Raw genomic sequence first — 15,379 nt, forward strand, 5'->3', positions numbered from 1 at the left:
CTTCAGTTTTACTGCGCCCAGGCTATAGGAGATGAGATTTACAAAGAGCCAAGGAAGCACTCTGGCTTCACATTTCCCATTATATTGGTGAGTAATCAGCTTCAGCCTTTCAGTGTCTCTCTCCAAAGCATCAATGGCCCCAAGCCACACCCATCTAATTCCAAAATTCTTTCATTTACTTGATTTCCCCTGAAACTTTTAAACCCCTGAGATATTGCACCTGCCAATGCATCCATTGCCTTCCATCAGTATCCCATCCCAGTTTACCACCTGTAAAACTTTTAACAATTGCACTGGAACTGCATGCCTGGGCTATTTGTGCTCCCCTAACTACCAGCAAAGGGTACTTTATTACAGCCAGCCAGGCCCAGCAACAAAATCCCATTTGAGAAATGGTTCCTAGGACCACACCCAGGACCAACTGTCATCAGTGCATTCACAGGGAAACAGACTCCAAGACACTGAAGTTTCTGTGCAGAGGTTTGGTAAATAAATGAAATGAGGAAGTCATTTGGTTTAAAACGAATTCAGCCAGACCTTGTTTTTCCAAAAGGGCCTGACATGGCCTGTTGAGCACGCATTGTACATCTGCTTTAGATATTTACTATGTCCCAAAGACAAGAATGATGCCCTTAAAGATAGGGAGGAAACCTCCTCCATATCAGCATTTCCTTTAGGATAAGCATCTCTCTGTAAACTAAAGATGAATTACTGACCTGCTGTGCTCACCTTGTGACCACCAACCTGCTGTGTTCACCATTCTGCTGTGCCAGCAAAGCAATCTCGTGACTCTTGTAAAAGGGACATTCCTATCATATGTGATGTATGCTCTTTGTTCCAAGTTGGTTATAACCACTCTGTACACCCCACTTCTAAGGTGTCCTTCCTTCCTTGGGGAAGAAAGGCCCCAGGCTAGTCCTTAGATCTGGCTCATAACAAACACACCCCAATTTTGATTTATAGATTGATTACTGGTTGTTTGTGTTGACAGGTTATTGGAGAGTCCTTGCAGAAACAGCACCTGTGAGTGGTGAAGGAAGAAAGACTGGGGAGAGAAAAAAGTTGCACTGCAGTGCATTTCTGGCAGAGATCCCAGTGGATCCCAGAGGGAGCTCTGGAGCTGGGCTGGGCCTTCCGTGCAATCCCAGATTGAGGCAGGGTGGACACAGGGTGTCCCCTACATGAAGGAGCCATTGGATATGGACTGTCCCTTGGGGGGAGCATAACCTTGGGTAAAGTGTCTTTCTTTGGCTGAGGACAATTCTGGAGAGCAGCCTAGCCGAGAGGGATCAGCCAACAACTTCCAGGCAACTAGAGGAATAAATAGTACCTCAGTCCTGAAATGATGCCGGCCCTGATAACAGTTTCCTTACATTAACCCCAGCATATGTGGGGTTAAAACCAAAGCACTCTTTCCCTGCTTACTCCCTGGCTCCCTGGCTCCCTGAATCCGCCATCAGCCATGGAGACAAACAGCCAAGGACAGCCACCTGGATTCCTTATCCTCTCCCCCTCCTCTCCACAAGCAGTGTCCTGAGGCTGAATGCAGGCTGGTAGGAAAGCTCCGACCAGCAAGGCCACTGACTCCCCCTGTTTACAAGCAGCCACATTCCTCACAAACCTTTAAAACCCCGGCCTCCCAGCTTTCGGGGAGACAAGACGAAATGAGACAAATTTGAGGGTTCACTCTTGTCTCCCCACTGACATCATCCAAAATAAAAACCCTTCCCTTGCCATAAGCCTGGCATTCCAGTTTTATTTGGCCCCTCTTGTGTGGTGGGAGGGGAACCTATGTTTGTAGGTGCTAACAGAAGGAGAGTCTGGATGAAACCCCGCAGCACCCACGATGCTCTGTGACACTAGGCACATCACTAAACTTGCTGAGACTGTTTCCTGACCTGCAAAATAAGGAAATAATACCTACCTCACCTGATACCCAAAAGAGCAAATGAGAAGACAAGTGCAAGCCATTTGTAAACTGTTAACAAGGTTGTTCTTTCTAGCCTGAATTCTGGAGCCATCTCATCACCATCTTTCTATTATGCCCCACATCCACTTCTCATCTCAAGAACAGGCGTTATATTATTTTTCTACCAAGATTTATCTTTTGTCAAAATTGACTTTAGTGGAGCCATTTTAAAATGGCGTCAGAGCTGCCTTTCCAGAGAAACTGCCTTGCTATCTTGAACCTTTGAAATGGGCTAAAATGGCAATTGTTTTACAAGCAACTGTTTGAGAAATCAGCAGGAGAGCGGACATCTTGATCACCAAGACTGAGGATTGTGGATTTTCTGAAGATAGAATCAATAGTCAATGTTTAGCCAAGACTAGCTCTCTGCCTCCAACTCCAATTAAAATTCTTTGTAATACAACTTTCCTTCTTTGTCTTTAAAAACACCCGACTTTTACTCCCTAGCAGGACACTCTGAGTTTTTACCTGAATCTGTGCTTCCTGAATTGCAATTCTTTGATCCCAAATAAATGCTTTGCCTCTTAAACTGGTTTCTGTTTTTGCAGGTTGACACTTTAAAGCTGATTTTATTGTTTCTCCAAAAAGTTGCGATCATGGTGTTTATTACGTGTCTTTGGGTTGTTTTTCATCATAAACTAATTTCTAACATATGCCCTATAATAACCAATAAATTCATTAGTCTATAATTTGGGACTCTATAAAGAATAAAATTCAAGAATTTGTAGGTCTTAAAAATTGAAAAATGCTCTCAAAAATTTTTAACGGTTCAAAGAAGATACAGAAATGAATCATGCAATTTTAAATAATTCTCACTAGAGGGAGATAGTTACAAATAAATACTTTTACACATAGCCTCAATTTCTGAGCTTAAATCTATTTCAGACATGTATGCTAGTTGTGTTTCTAAATCTGTCTGGTCAATATGATGGTATTTTTAAAACTCAGAGATACTTTCAATTGAAGATAGAAGTTTAGACCTTAGGCAAAATTCTAAAATGAACTTAAGAACTTTTTTCTTACCTCTTTCCAAACATTTGGAACATTTGAAATATTGGTACAGTAATTCCAGTGCATTCACAGATATGACATCACCTTTCGTGTTTAGAAAGAGAAAATCAACTCTATAGTCTGTGTATTCCCCTCCAACTTTAACCCTCCGTGACCCATGAAATGATCAAGTTTGGCATATGAAATGTAACAGCAGAATTTCTACAGGCAATAATTACAAATACACTAGTTGAAAGTTACTTTGAAATGTGTTTGTAACGAATGGAGCTACAACACTGTGAACTGTAAGGAATTTAGCATATCTTGACTTGATTTCGTGTATTAAAACAAGACAACAACGTGAGAATAGAAGACGTGCTATCAACACCATGTTTAAAGATGATTTACCCTATTGATTTAGTGCCCTCTATGGTGTCTTTAGCTACAGAAAGCCCTTGTTTTCAAAAAGGAACTGGGAGGTGGTAGGGGGTGGAGACTAGTTTCCAAATGTTGCCATGAGGAACTTTGTATTATGGCTGTTTTTCTGAACTATGCCAAACAGAATTACATCTGTTGCCCCTTCTCCCCCCAACCCCCTCCTCCTCCTTCTCCTCTTCAATGACTTCTAAAATCTGAAAGTTTTCTACTCTCTCACTTTTATTTCTTGACTTGGTAAGGACTGGGACAAAACAATGCAGAAGCAAGCAGGAAATAAGAAGAGTCAGTTGCAAGGTGGTGCAAAGTAGAAGCCTTTGGCACTGAAGTTGGGTCAACCAGGGTCTAAACTCAGCTACACAAGTTATTAGCTGTGTGATCTGGATAAATTCCATAACCTGTGGAAACTTCCCCGTCCTCATTGGTAAAATGGAGCCAGCTTAAGATTTTTCCTTCAATGCTTGGAAGTGTGTAAAGCACTCAAGACAGTGCCTCACAAGTCAAAGGCCTTTGGTACACATTGGCCCTTGTGATGATAAGTGAGACATTACCAGCGGGGTGGGAACGGCAGGATCCCAGGCGGGTGGTGCTCTTGGACCAAACTCCTGAAATTCAAAGAGGATTTTGGATCAGGAAGGGGCCTGAGAGATCATCAACCCCAATCCTCTTTCTTTTTTGAAATGATGAAAAGTGGGACTAGAGATGGTATGTGGCTTTCAAATATTCACGCAGTAATCTGTCCACAATAAGGGAGCCATAGTGATAGATCCGAGGTCTCCTCACTCCTGGGTCCATTGCTCTATCAGGAGCTACAGTCCGTGACCCAAACCTCTTCCCAGGGGGAGGGCCCTGGGCTAAGGTTCAGGAGTACACAGAGCGCCAGAGGAGAGGAGTCTTTCCTTGGGGACTGTAAAGAAGTTAGCTGCTCTCTCTAGCCTGTGCGTGAGGCTAGCCCATCACTGTTTTTTCCATGGTGATTTCTCTGGGGCTCATCTCCTTATCCTCACCTTAGGGTTCGTACAGTAGGAACCGATTAGAGACTCAGTGGGATCAGGATAGGGCTCAGAAGCAAGGATACAGGAGCTAAGTACTTCAGGGTGGGGGTATTTTGTCAACTTTGCTGGCTTCTGCCTTAGCAGGGCAGTTATCTTTCCCAGTCCTAAAACCACGGTGCAGCCATGGAGGAAAGGAAGCAGAGCACAGATTAATGCTCTAGCCGTGCCTCAGTCTAACGGGGCCTAGAGTCCTGTGATCCACCGGAGGCCGGCACGGGTCGCTGCAGTAACTGGCTACAGTGGATCTGGTACAAATGCTCTAGCCAGCAACAAGGGATGTTCATCACCACAGTGACTGCTGTGGGGGCCTGAGGGCTCAACAACTGAGCTCCCACCCCCGCATGGCTGCTTTTCTCCCAAAGGATGATGATCATCCCACCTCGGCCTTCTCACAGATTTTGTGTGCTGTAACCCTCACCCGTCCATTTCCACCGACATTGTGTGTGCTGCTTATTTTGCACTCTAGGCAAATGAAACAGCTGTTTCAGTTAGGTTTCTGCCTTTAAATCAGGGATCCAAGATATTAGCTGTAGCATAAATCTCAAAAAATATCTCTTTTCCTAAAGTCATTCAGTTTACACTCTTCATTTCATGTTAAATGGCATAAAACTTACGTTCTCGAAACCAGTTGACTTAATCTGGGATGTGTGGAAATAGTATATAGAAGTGAACTAAATGATCCAAATGCAATGACTTCTATTGGTTGTCCTAAAATTCTTCTAAGGCATAATTTTGAGAAACTATTTTTAGGGAGGAAGAGAACAAAGAGTCGTTCCACTTCTAAAAAATTGTAAAAAGAGAGAGTGACTAGTGATTTGCTTGGTCAGGGTTTCATTTTTTGTTTAAATAAAACACTATTGAGCCAAAGACAAAAACAAATATAATATCAAACTATTTACAAAATAATGAAGGTGAGAATAATACATGGAAAACTTACTTTAGAGTTGTAATCAAGCTACACTCAGTGGTAAATAAACTTAAACCTTAAATGCTTTCCTTCTTAAAAAACAAAATTGAACTATTCAACTCATAAAATTAGAATAGCTAAAATAAATCTAACAGAAGAGAAAAGAGAAATAAACTAAAAGAAAATAAAAACAGTAAAACTGATAAATCCAATAGCAGGTGTTTAGGGAGAGAAGTACAACAAAATAAACTTCTTCCTGTCAAATTCAATATACACACATGCCTACACACAGGAGAGAAAAACATAAATAAAATAAGAAGTGAGAAACATGCTGGGAATTTTTTATTATAAAATAACAAACATCAATAAACGCAAATAAGCAGAAAGCTCAATAAACTTGATGATCAATAGAAAAATTATAATGGCCAGAATTGACTCAAAAAGTTGAAAACTTGAAACTTATAACCAAAGGAAAATTTAAATTCTCAGAGGAATGTCTACAGAAGCTTTCCAAGCTCAGATAGTTTTGCAGGTAAATGATTTCAAACTTTCCACAGCTTGACAAAGATACACAAAAATATGAAAACTAATTTATTGACTGAACTTCGTTTATTCAGCAGAACTCACTCACATCCTTGAGTTTGAATCATATCATGACCTCTTTCTTCCATATACTCATGGAGTCGGCAACTCTCACCCAGGCTGCTAAACCACCTGACCGGACTTGTCATTTCTTTGGCTTTTAGAATGTGAAAATGTTTTTTCTGGCCAGCTCTGTAGACCCCTGATCTTGATGAAATGTTGCCCTCTTTCATATTCTTATGTGAAAGACCACCCAACTCTTGAACATTTTTAAATAGCATCTGATTGCATTCTGGAAAGCTCTGTGGCTTTGAGAGACCATGAGTCATACTTCTTAAGCTCAATCTACTAACTAATCCTTCCAGTCATTAAAACATTATAAAAACACAATAATTAAAATGAAGTGATACTGACACAAGAATAGCTTTTTGGTGAAAGAGAATAGAGAGCCTAGAAATAGGCACTAGGTTTTAAAAGAACTTAATTTACAATAACTGCTAATCAACAGGAAAGAGGGAAAATGTTCCACTTATTGCATAAACAGTGTTGTAAAATTAGCTAGCTATTTGGTGATACAAAAAAAAAAAGATAGGGGCCGGCCTGTGTGAAAAACATAGCAAATGGTTAATATCCTTTCTATATAAAGAGTTCATACAAATTGCTAAGAAAACACTAAGACCCCGATAGGGGATTGAGCAAATTCTATATAAAGAGGTTTCCCAGAAGAGGAACTACTAATGGAAAATAAACATGAAAAAATGAACCTCGCACAACACCGAGAGTGAACCCTGATGGAAACTGTGGACTTTGGGTGATGATATGTCAGTGTAGCTTCATCGACTGTAACACGTGTACCACTCTGGTGGGAGATGTTGATAATGGGGGAGGCTATGCATGTGTGGAGCAGGGGACATATGGGAAATCTCTGTGTCTTCTCCTCAATTTTGCCGTGAACCTAAAAAAATAAATTCTTTAAAAAAAGGACTATAAGGAAAAGAAAATTAACCTCACTAGAGATCAAATAAAAGCAAAATTTTTAAATGGCATAATGCCCACATTTTCTGTGAAATTACGAAGATTACAACAATAAATACTCAGTGGTGATGAAGGTATAATAATATAAGCACTCTCACATACCTTTAACGGGAGTTAATCAGTATAGCATTTCTGGAAAATCATTGAACACTATCAACCGCGTTTAAATATTCTACCTTTTAATCTAGTTTGTCTATATATTACTAATCTATTGTTTCATGACAAAGTACCCCCAAATTTAACAACTTATAGGATAACAACATTTCTATTGAAATGTATTTGACATATAATATTGTGTAAATTTAAGGTGTACGACGTGTTGATTTTGAGCATTTATATTTGCAATATGATTGCCACTGTAGCAATAATTAGCACCTCTATCACATTACATAATTATCATATCTTTTTTTAGTGGTTGGAATAATTAAGTCGTAGTCTCAGTGAGTTCGATGATTATAATACAATATGGTTGTCTACACTCACTGCAAACAATAACATTTATTATCTCACATAGTTTCTGCAGGTTGGGAATCTGGGAGCAGCTTAGGCTAGATGGTTCTGGCTCAGGGTTTATTAAGTTCTTGGCCAGGGCTTCCTTAACTGAAGGCTTGACTGGGGCTGGGCGATCTGCTCCCAGGACAGCTCGTTCACACAGCAGTTGGTAGGAGGCCTTAGTTCCTTACCACATGGACCTCTCCCTAGAGACGCTAAAGTGTCTTCACAACACGTCAGCTGTCTGCTGCCAGAGTGAGTGCTCCAACCGAGGGAGAGCAAGGAAGGAGCCATGATTACTTTTGTGACCTAGCCTCAGAAGTCACACTTCATCATGTTTGCAATATCCTATTGGTTAGACAAAAAAGCTCTATTGAGTGTGAGGTTGGGAGTGGGGAGAACTTAGATAAGGGCAATACTGGAAGAGACGGATCGTTGGGAGCCATATTGGAGGCTGGTCACCAGAGTCTACCGGTAGGAGTGTAATTTAATCAAATAATCTGAAATGCAGACAAAACTGTATGCATTAAGATATTCATCAAGATAATATTTATAATTCCTACTGGTAGGAATCTAATTTAACCAAATAATCTGAAATGCAGACAAAACTGTATGCATTAAGATATTTATCAAGATAACAGTTTGGAAACACAGTATTCAACAATGGAATAGGTTAAGTAAATTATGGCATATCTATCCAATGGAATATGACACTCAATCATGTATTCATTAAGTGTTTCAAATTATTTTGGAAAATGCTTACGTACTGGTGTTATGTGATAAATAAAAATTGTTTGTAATTATAATGTTGAGTATTGATAATGTGCTAGGAACTGTTCTAAGTGCTTTACATGCATTAATTAACTTAATCCTCAGAGTAACCCTGCAAAGTAGATCACTAATATTATTCTTTATTACAGCTAAGGAAACTGAATTACAGAGATAAGTAAATTGCCCAGATTACTGTAATTAGAAAGTGGAGGAGCCGGGATTCAAACATAAATTATCTGACAATGTTAACCACTACGCTATATTGCCTGTTGTATATAGTTATGAAATAAACATAATTTTCACATTTCTGTATATATTTATATGTATAGAAAAAGGAAAAGAAGAAAACACACTAAAATGTTAATGACTACTACCTCTGAGAGATGGCATTGAGTGATTATTTATTTTTATTTATATTTTTTTAAAGATTGGCACCTGAGCTAACATCTGTTGCCAATCTTCTTTTCTCCTCCCCCTCCTCCTCCTCCTCCTCTGCCTTCTCCTCCTCCTCCTCCTCTTCCTCCTCCTTCTTCTCCCAAAGCCCCCCAGTACATAGTTGTGTATTTTCAGCTGTGGGTCCTTCTAGTTGTGGCATGTGAGATGCCGCCTCAGCATGGCCTGAGGAGTGGTGCCATGTCCGCACCCAGGATCCGAACCGGCAAAACCCTGGGCCACTGAAGTGGCTTGCGTGAACTTAACCACTCAGCCATGGGACCGGCCCCTTATTTAGTTTATTTTTTATACTTTTCTCCATTTTCAAAATTTTCTAAAATGGGTGTATATGCTGTAGATCATCAGAAATAATCCTTTCACAGAACTGCAAATACTAGTGGGACACCGTGCCTGGATTCCAGTGGCAAGAAAGCAAAACCAAAAAACTTATTAATCTTGGAAGAACATTACCAAAATCATTTCCTTTTCAGTCCAAATCACTACAAAATCATTTTGTGGAAGATATGGAATGTATTAGTCTGTGTGCATGTTTTATGTACACAAGTATAAAAAGAATGACAACAAATATTTTTAAAGCATTTTGTAGAGTTTGCAAAGCTCATTCACATAGTTATTCATTTGAGGAACCATCATATTTCTGCAGTCAACATCCTTGCCAGCTATGTGTATCATTCTCGAGATGTTTGAAAAATACCCTTTGTTAACTGGAACTGAACACAGACAAATTCTTCCAGGGCCTGTGGTTGTACAGCACTCACTAAGGAAAGCAAGCAATTGTGTGTGTGTACACCCCAGGCAGAATTTGTTTAAGAGAATTGAAATATGTTGGAGTTGAATCTTTTCCTTCTCTGGCTGGTCGTTATCATTTTAACTGTGCTCTTTTCAGAGCTTAATTACACAGCCATAAAAATATGGAGCTTAAGCCTGCTGATGCGGAGCAAGCAATATGATGCTTCTTTAAAAGTGCATTCATTCTTCCAGGTCAGCAGGGTCACATTGCAAGATCCCGAACGTTAGTTCATGGTTGAATTAGAAAATTTAGGGATGAATTTGCCTAGCCAAGTATCTTAGCTACTCGGTCATCCTTAGCAGAACTTTGTTGAAGGGTATATTTTCATTACCTCTTGCCAAATTTTAAAGCATAGCATGTTGTATTGTGAAAACTAAGTAATTCTCCCATGGAGAGGGGCACTGCTACGGCGCCTATTGTATATTTTCCTCTGTACTTGTTTAAGAAAACAGAAAGAGGGATTGCCAGGTGAGTAGAATGTTTATTCTGAATCAAAATGACAAAACAGTGTTTTACAGGTGTATAATCAAGAGCAAGAAGGAAATTTAGTTGTTTTTCAGAGCTGAAGGACTGGTTGTGTGCATAGGCATAAAGGAAAGAGGCAGCAACTTAAACTGCAGATCCAATGTCCTCAAAACAAAGGGCACAGTTGACGAATTGTCCGGGTGGTGTAATGGGAAAACCAATGATTCAGGTTTCAAAGGAGATTTTCTTTTTTCTGCTTGAGTGATCTGGTTTGTCTGATTTAACTACAGAATCACCAGCCTTCCTCTTTATGTTAAGAAGTGACCAGGTATCGCAGCGCGGCAGGGAAAGCCCCAAGTATCCCCAAACGTGTCCGGTTGTGCTCCCTTGGTGTGATCCTCTGACTAGCTGCTAACAAACTGTCACGTACTTCACGTTCAAACCATTATAGTATGTGGAAAAAAACAAAAACGGCCACAAACGCTTTACAGCAACTTCCATCAGGATGTGGAGTCTAGGGGCCGGCCCCATGGCCGAGTGGTTAAGTTCGTGCGCTCCGCTGCGGCGGCCCAGGGTTTCGCCAGTTCGAATCCTGGGCGTGGACATGGCACCGCTCATCAAACCACGCTGAGGCAGCGTCCCACATGCCACAACTAGAGGAACCCACGACTAAAAATACACAACTATGCACCGGGGGCTTTGGGGAGAAAAAAGAAAAAAGAAAATCTTAGGAAAAAAAAAACAAAAACAGATGTGGAGTCTATTTCCCCATCTCTTGAACGTGGCCTAGCCTTGTGACTTGCTTCAACAATGCGACATTAGCAAACGTGGTGCAAGCAGAAGCTTCAAAACGTTTATGTAGTTGGGCTGGTCCTCTCTTGCTGCTTTTGGAAATAAGCTGCTAAATTGGGCTGAGATTTCTCTTCCATTTGGATAACTATTGAGCTCAACTTTTCTGGTAAAATAATTGACTTAGTTAAAATGTTTTTGATAGAAGATATTTATATTTACTTGACAAGGAACTATGCAAGGAGATTTATGAAAGTCATGATAATAAATACATTCCTATCTATGTCCTAGAGGAAATAAAGTAAGTCAAAAATAAGGCAATAGCCTTAAACATATACAATAGTGTCTCAACTAATAAATAGGTTGTATTGTAAAACTTATTTATGTCAGTTGTCAGGATCTTAGCATATGTATCCACACCTCTATCACAATGTCTGGTACATGGCTAGGGCTCAAGAAATAGTTCCTGAATAAATGAATGAATGAACAAATGGAAAGTATAAATGGCTGTTATATTCCCTGACCTACAGCAAAAAAGAAACTTGATGTGCTTTGTGATGGTTAGTTTTTTTGAAGAAGAAGAAGTAGATCAGCCCTGAGCTAACATCTGCTGCCAATCCTCCTCTTTTTTTGAGGAAGATTAGCTCTGAGCTAACATCTGCTGCCAACCCTCTCTTTTTGCTGAGGAAGACTGGCCCTGAGCTAATATCCATGCCCATCTTCCTCTACTTTACATGTGGGACACCTACCACAGCGTGGCTTGATGAGCAGTGCCATGTCCACACCCACAATCTGAACCAGCGGACCCCAGGCCACCGAAGCGGAATGTGTGCACTTAACGGCTGCACCACCGGGCCGGCCCTGTGATGGTTAGTTTCATGTGTCAAATTGGTTAGGCAATAGTATCCAATTATTCAATTAAACACTAATCTAAGTGAAGGGATTTTTTAGATATGGTTAACATTTACAATTAGTTGACTTTAAGTAAAAATTTTACACCTTTAAAAAGTTGCAATGAACCTCTGTATGCCCTTCACATAGAGTCACCAAGTGTTGACATTTCTCTCTCTCTCTCTCTCTTAGTTTTGCTCTTAATAGCTTTCAAATGATTGGGTGAGACCCACCCAGATTCATGTTATAAGCTCTTGGGTAACCACTAAAAGAATAGTAAAAAGAATGACCAGGGGCCAGCCCAGTGACATAGTGGTTAAGTTTGGGTGTTCCGCTTCGGCGACCCAGAGTTCATGGGTTTGGATCCTGGGCATGGACCTACACACTGCTCATCAAGCCACGCTGTGGTGGCATCCCACATACGAAATAGAGGAAGATTGGCACAGATGTTAACAACAACGATCTTCCTCACCAAAAAAAAAAAAAAGAAAGAATGACCAGCAAGTTAACTCGGGGGATGGGGGAGGTTGCAGCAATGGAATAATAAAAAATAATTACTCCAAAAGAAAACAAGGAAAGTGAGGGGGAAAAGAACATAAAACTCATGGGATTAAACAGAAAACAAATAGTAAGATGATAATTTTAAATCTGAATATATTAGTAATTACATTAATTGTAAACAGACTAAAAGAGAATGCTTGTCAGACTGGATTAAAAAATTATTCTGGGGGCAGCCTGGTGGTGCAGTGGTTAAGAGCGCACATTCTGCTTTGGTGGCCCGGGTTTCACTGGTTTGGATCCCGGGTGCAGATGTGGCACTGCTTGGCAAGCCATGCAGTGGTAGGCATCCCACATAAAAAGTAGAGGGAGATGGGCACAGATGTTAGCTCAGGGCCAGTCTTCCTCAGCAAAAAGAGGAGGATTGGCAGATGTTAGCTCAGGGCTAATCTTCCTCAAAAAAAAAAAAAAAAGATTCTGTTTTCATAATAAAAGTAAGACATTATTTGCTTTTTTCACTCTGTTGACATTTGCACCGATGGTAGAAAAAGCAATGGTGGCGAAAACTACTGGCACCTTAGCCCAAGTCAAGGCAGTGACACCAAACTGTGCTAACAGCCATTGTGCTCTTCACTGCCAGGCCCTCACAAAAAAAAGACAGGCTCACTTAAGAATGCCCTTGATGAAGCATTAAACATTACTAGTTTTATGAATCTAATTCTCGAGGACAGTTCTTTTTAATACAGGAGGAATCTTAGCAGTCTTCTGCTCCTGTCTTATTCTCATATACAAATCACCTCTTCGAGATTCGAATAAATGGTCAATTAATTTGGGCTTGAATGCTGCAAGGGATAGGGAATGGGTTCCTTAGAATCGAGTTTATTGAGAGGTCATCTCTTCCCACTGTCATAGACCTGACCAGCCTCTTAGGATCCTCACTTCTCTCTGCAAAGCAAACCGTGTTGTCTTTGACCATGCTAGTTGCTAAAGGCAACATTTCAGCAATATTGTAATACCTTGAAAAAGATTTGGTTAACAAAGCTGGAGATTTCATAAAAATTACAAAACAGATAATACCAAAAGAGCCAGGAGTTTACCATATTTAAGATAATCAAATCCACATTTTGTGGGTGTACACATTCTGTTTAACCTACTAAGCACATAAAACTTAATAAACTACTATGGCTCACTCCCCAATTTACACACACACACATATTTTAACACACTCCCTAAATTTGTTTTCAGAAACTATAATGTACACATCACTAGTGCTAAGGATTGTGGGAAATACAATTAGATACACAACAACAACTGCCTTAATGAAGCTAAGGATGCTATGCCTCTGCTGTAGACTCATGGTGACTTTTACTTTGGCCATCACTCGTTGACTAAAAAGTAAACCGACTTTGCTTTTCCGACCAGTAGCCACCACAGCAAGAAGGTCTAGCATCTTACAGAAAGGACAAACAAAAAAGAGCCAAGAATAGAACAGTTGATATGTTTCTATTGAAATGATGTGAAAATGCCAGCCGTGTTTAACGTTAGTCACAAAGACTCAAGGGGCCAAAACTGGATCTGATGGTCTTTAGGGTTATATTTTTTGGAGAGAATATTTCCGACAAAGCTGCATTTCTTACATTCCAACTAATTACCAAGGATGTTCAGGGCAAAAATCTGCGTGACCACCTTCTCTGGTGGATCTTACTCATAAAGTGTGTTCCACCATGAGGAATGGAAGGACTCTGATGGACACAGGGCAAACAAGCAGCAGAAATTTGCGTTGCTTATTTTGCACTGGGTTTACGAAAAAGCACAGATTTCTAAAATCTCTGATGGCCAGCTCCATTCATCGGTATCCAGTAGGGCCCTCCAATTTGGAAAATTATGAGAATCATGTCACAGAAGATATTTAAAAAATGACTTCAAATAAACAGTCAATATGATGGGGATGACACAGAAAAATCTAACTAACCTAATCTCTTAGAAAAGTATAAAAGCTGAAGAAGCCCAAATTCGAATTGAACAAACTAATGAAGGCAGAGTTCTGAAAAATCTTCTAGGGAATAAAAACAGTGCCTAGTCTAGCAAGAGATGGTGACGCATCTAAGCTACAGACCCAAGAATCTTCTTAAAAACAGAACTTTTAAATGCTAACAAAGAAGAATTCTTATGAAGCACAGAGTGGGGGGCGAGCAGCTGAGTAGTTAAGAGAGTATGACATATAACATTATATAAATATTAAATAAGATTTTCTGTCCTCACAGAATCTATTATCTCCATTTCATGCACACTTTATTCTCTTCTCTTTGTTTCATTGTCTTTAACTTCTTTGCCAAATGCTAGTCAATATTTGTTTAAATTTTTTTCGTCGTAGGACACCAACAACAAAACTTTTATTTTAAAAAATTGTAATCAGTGTATATGCAATCTTATATTCATATGCCAGTAGAAAGGATGGTGGAAACCAAATCAGGAATGAAAGAATATGGTGACCAAAAATAAAAACTCATTTTTTTAAATCAAACATCTATTGGGGACTTACTATGTGCCAGGCATCGTCTAGCATTTATCTTGTAGTATCACACACTTAAGACTTATAACAAATCTGAGACCGTCAGTTGGGTCTTCTGGGAAGCAGGTGGAGTTAGGAATGCAAAAGGTTTATTGAGGGACAACGCCTGTGAAAGATAAAAGGCAAGCAAAGCGGGATTGGGCAGGAAGCCTTCAGGCCACTGCTGATCAGACACCTACGAAAGGGAAGGGAGAAGAAGCAGGTGCGGCAGGAAGAGCTTCAGACCACGCTGCGGTTTGACAGAGTCTTGACCATCAGGAACTTGGCAGCAGCATTTGCCCATTAGAGGGGTCTCGTCTTGGGCTGAAATGACTTTGCCCCGTACCCCACTGAGCTCAGCCCCCGGCTGGGGACTCATCACAGGATCACAATCGCACCTCAAATGCTGAGGTGGATACTGAAGGTGCTAACAGCTAAAGCACTCCTGAGAGCTGAACAGCAAGTCCTTTCTGGAAGGGCGATCTGAACAGTGTACCTCATGATGCCACAACGAGGTAGATTTTATTATGATCCCCGTTTTTCAGAAAGAAAACGAAGCAAGAGGCTATGTAAATTTCTCAAAGTCACACAACTAGCAAAGAGCTAATAAATGTCACCTATCTTCCTTGTGGCTGATAGTAAACATTATTTTATAATTTATTGGAGTTTTTAGAAATGTTCAACTCTCATGAATAAGTCATTAAAA

At 40.1% G+C, this 15,379-nt stretch overlaps 1 long non-coding RNA gene across 3 annotated transcripts in view; it reads left to right on the forward strand.

The window, feature by feature from the left end:
* Nucleotides 1-15,379, forward strand: part of LOC103553369 (uncharacterized) — a 47,734-nt gene that overhangs the window by 28,886 nt on the left and 3,469 nt on the right. The gene's annotated exons all lie outside the window — the stretch shown is intronic.

The sequence above is a fragment of the Equus przewalskii genome, chromosome 5, assembly GCF_037783145.1.
Source record: "Equus przewalskii isolate Varuska chromosome 5, EquPr2, whole genome shotgun sequence".
In the NCBI taxonomy this organism is placed as follows: Eukaryota; Metazoa; Chordata; class Mammalia; order Perissodactyla; family Equidae; genus Equus; species Equus przewalskii.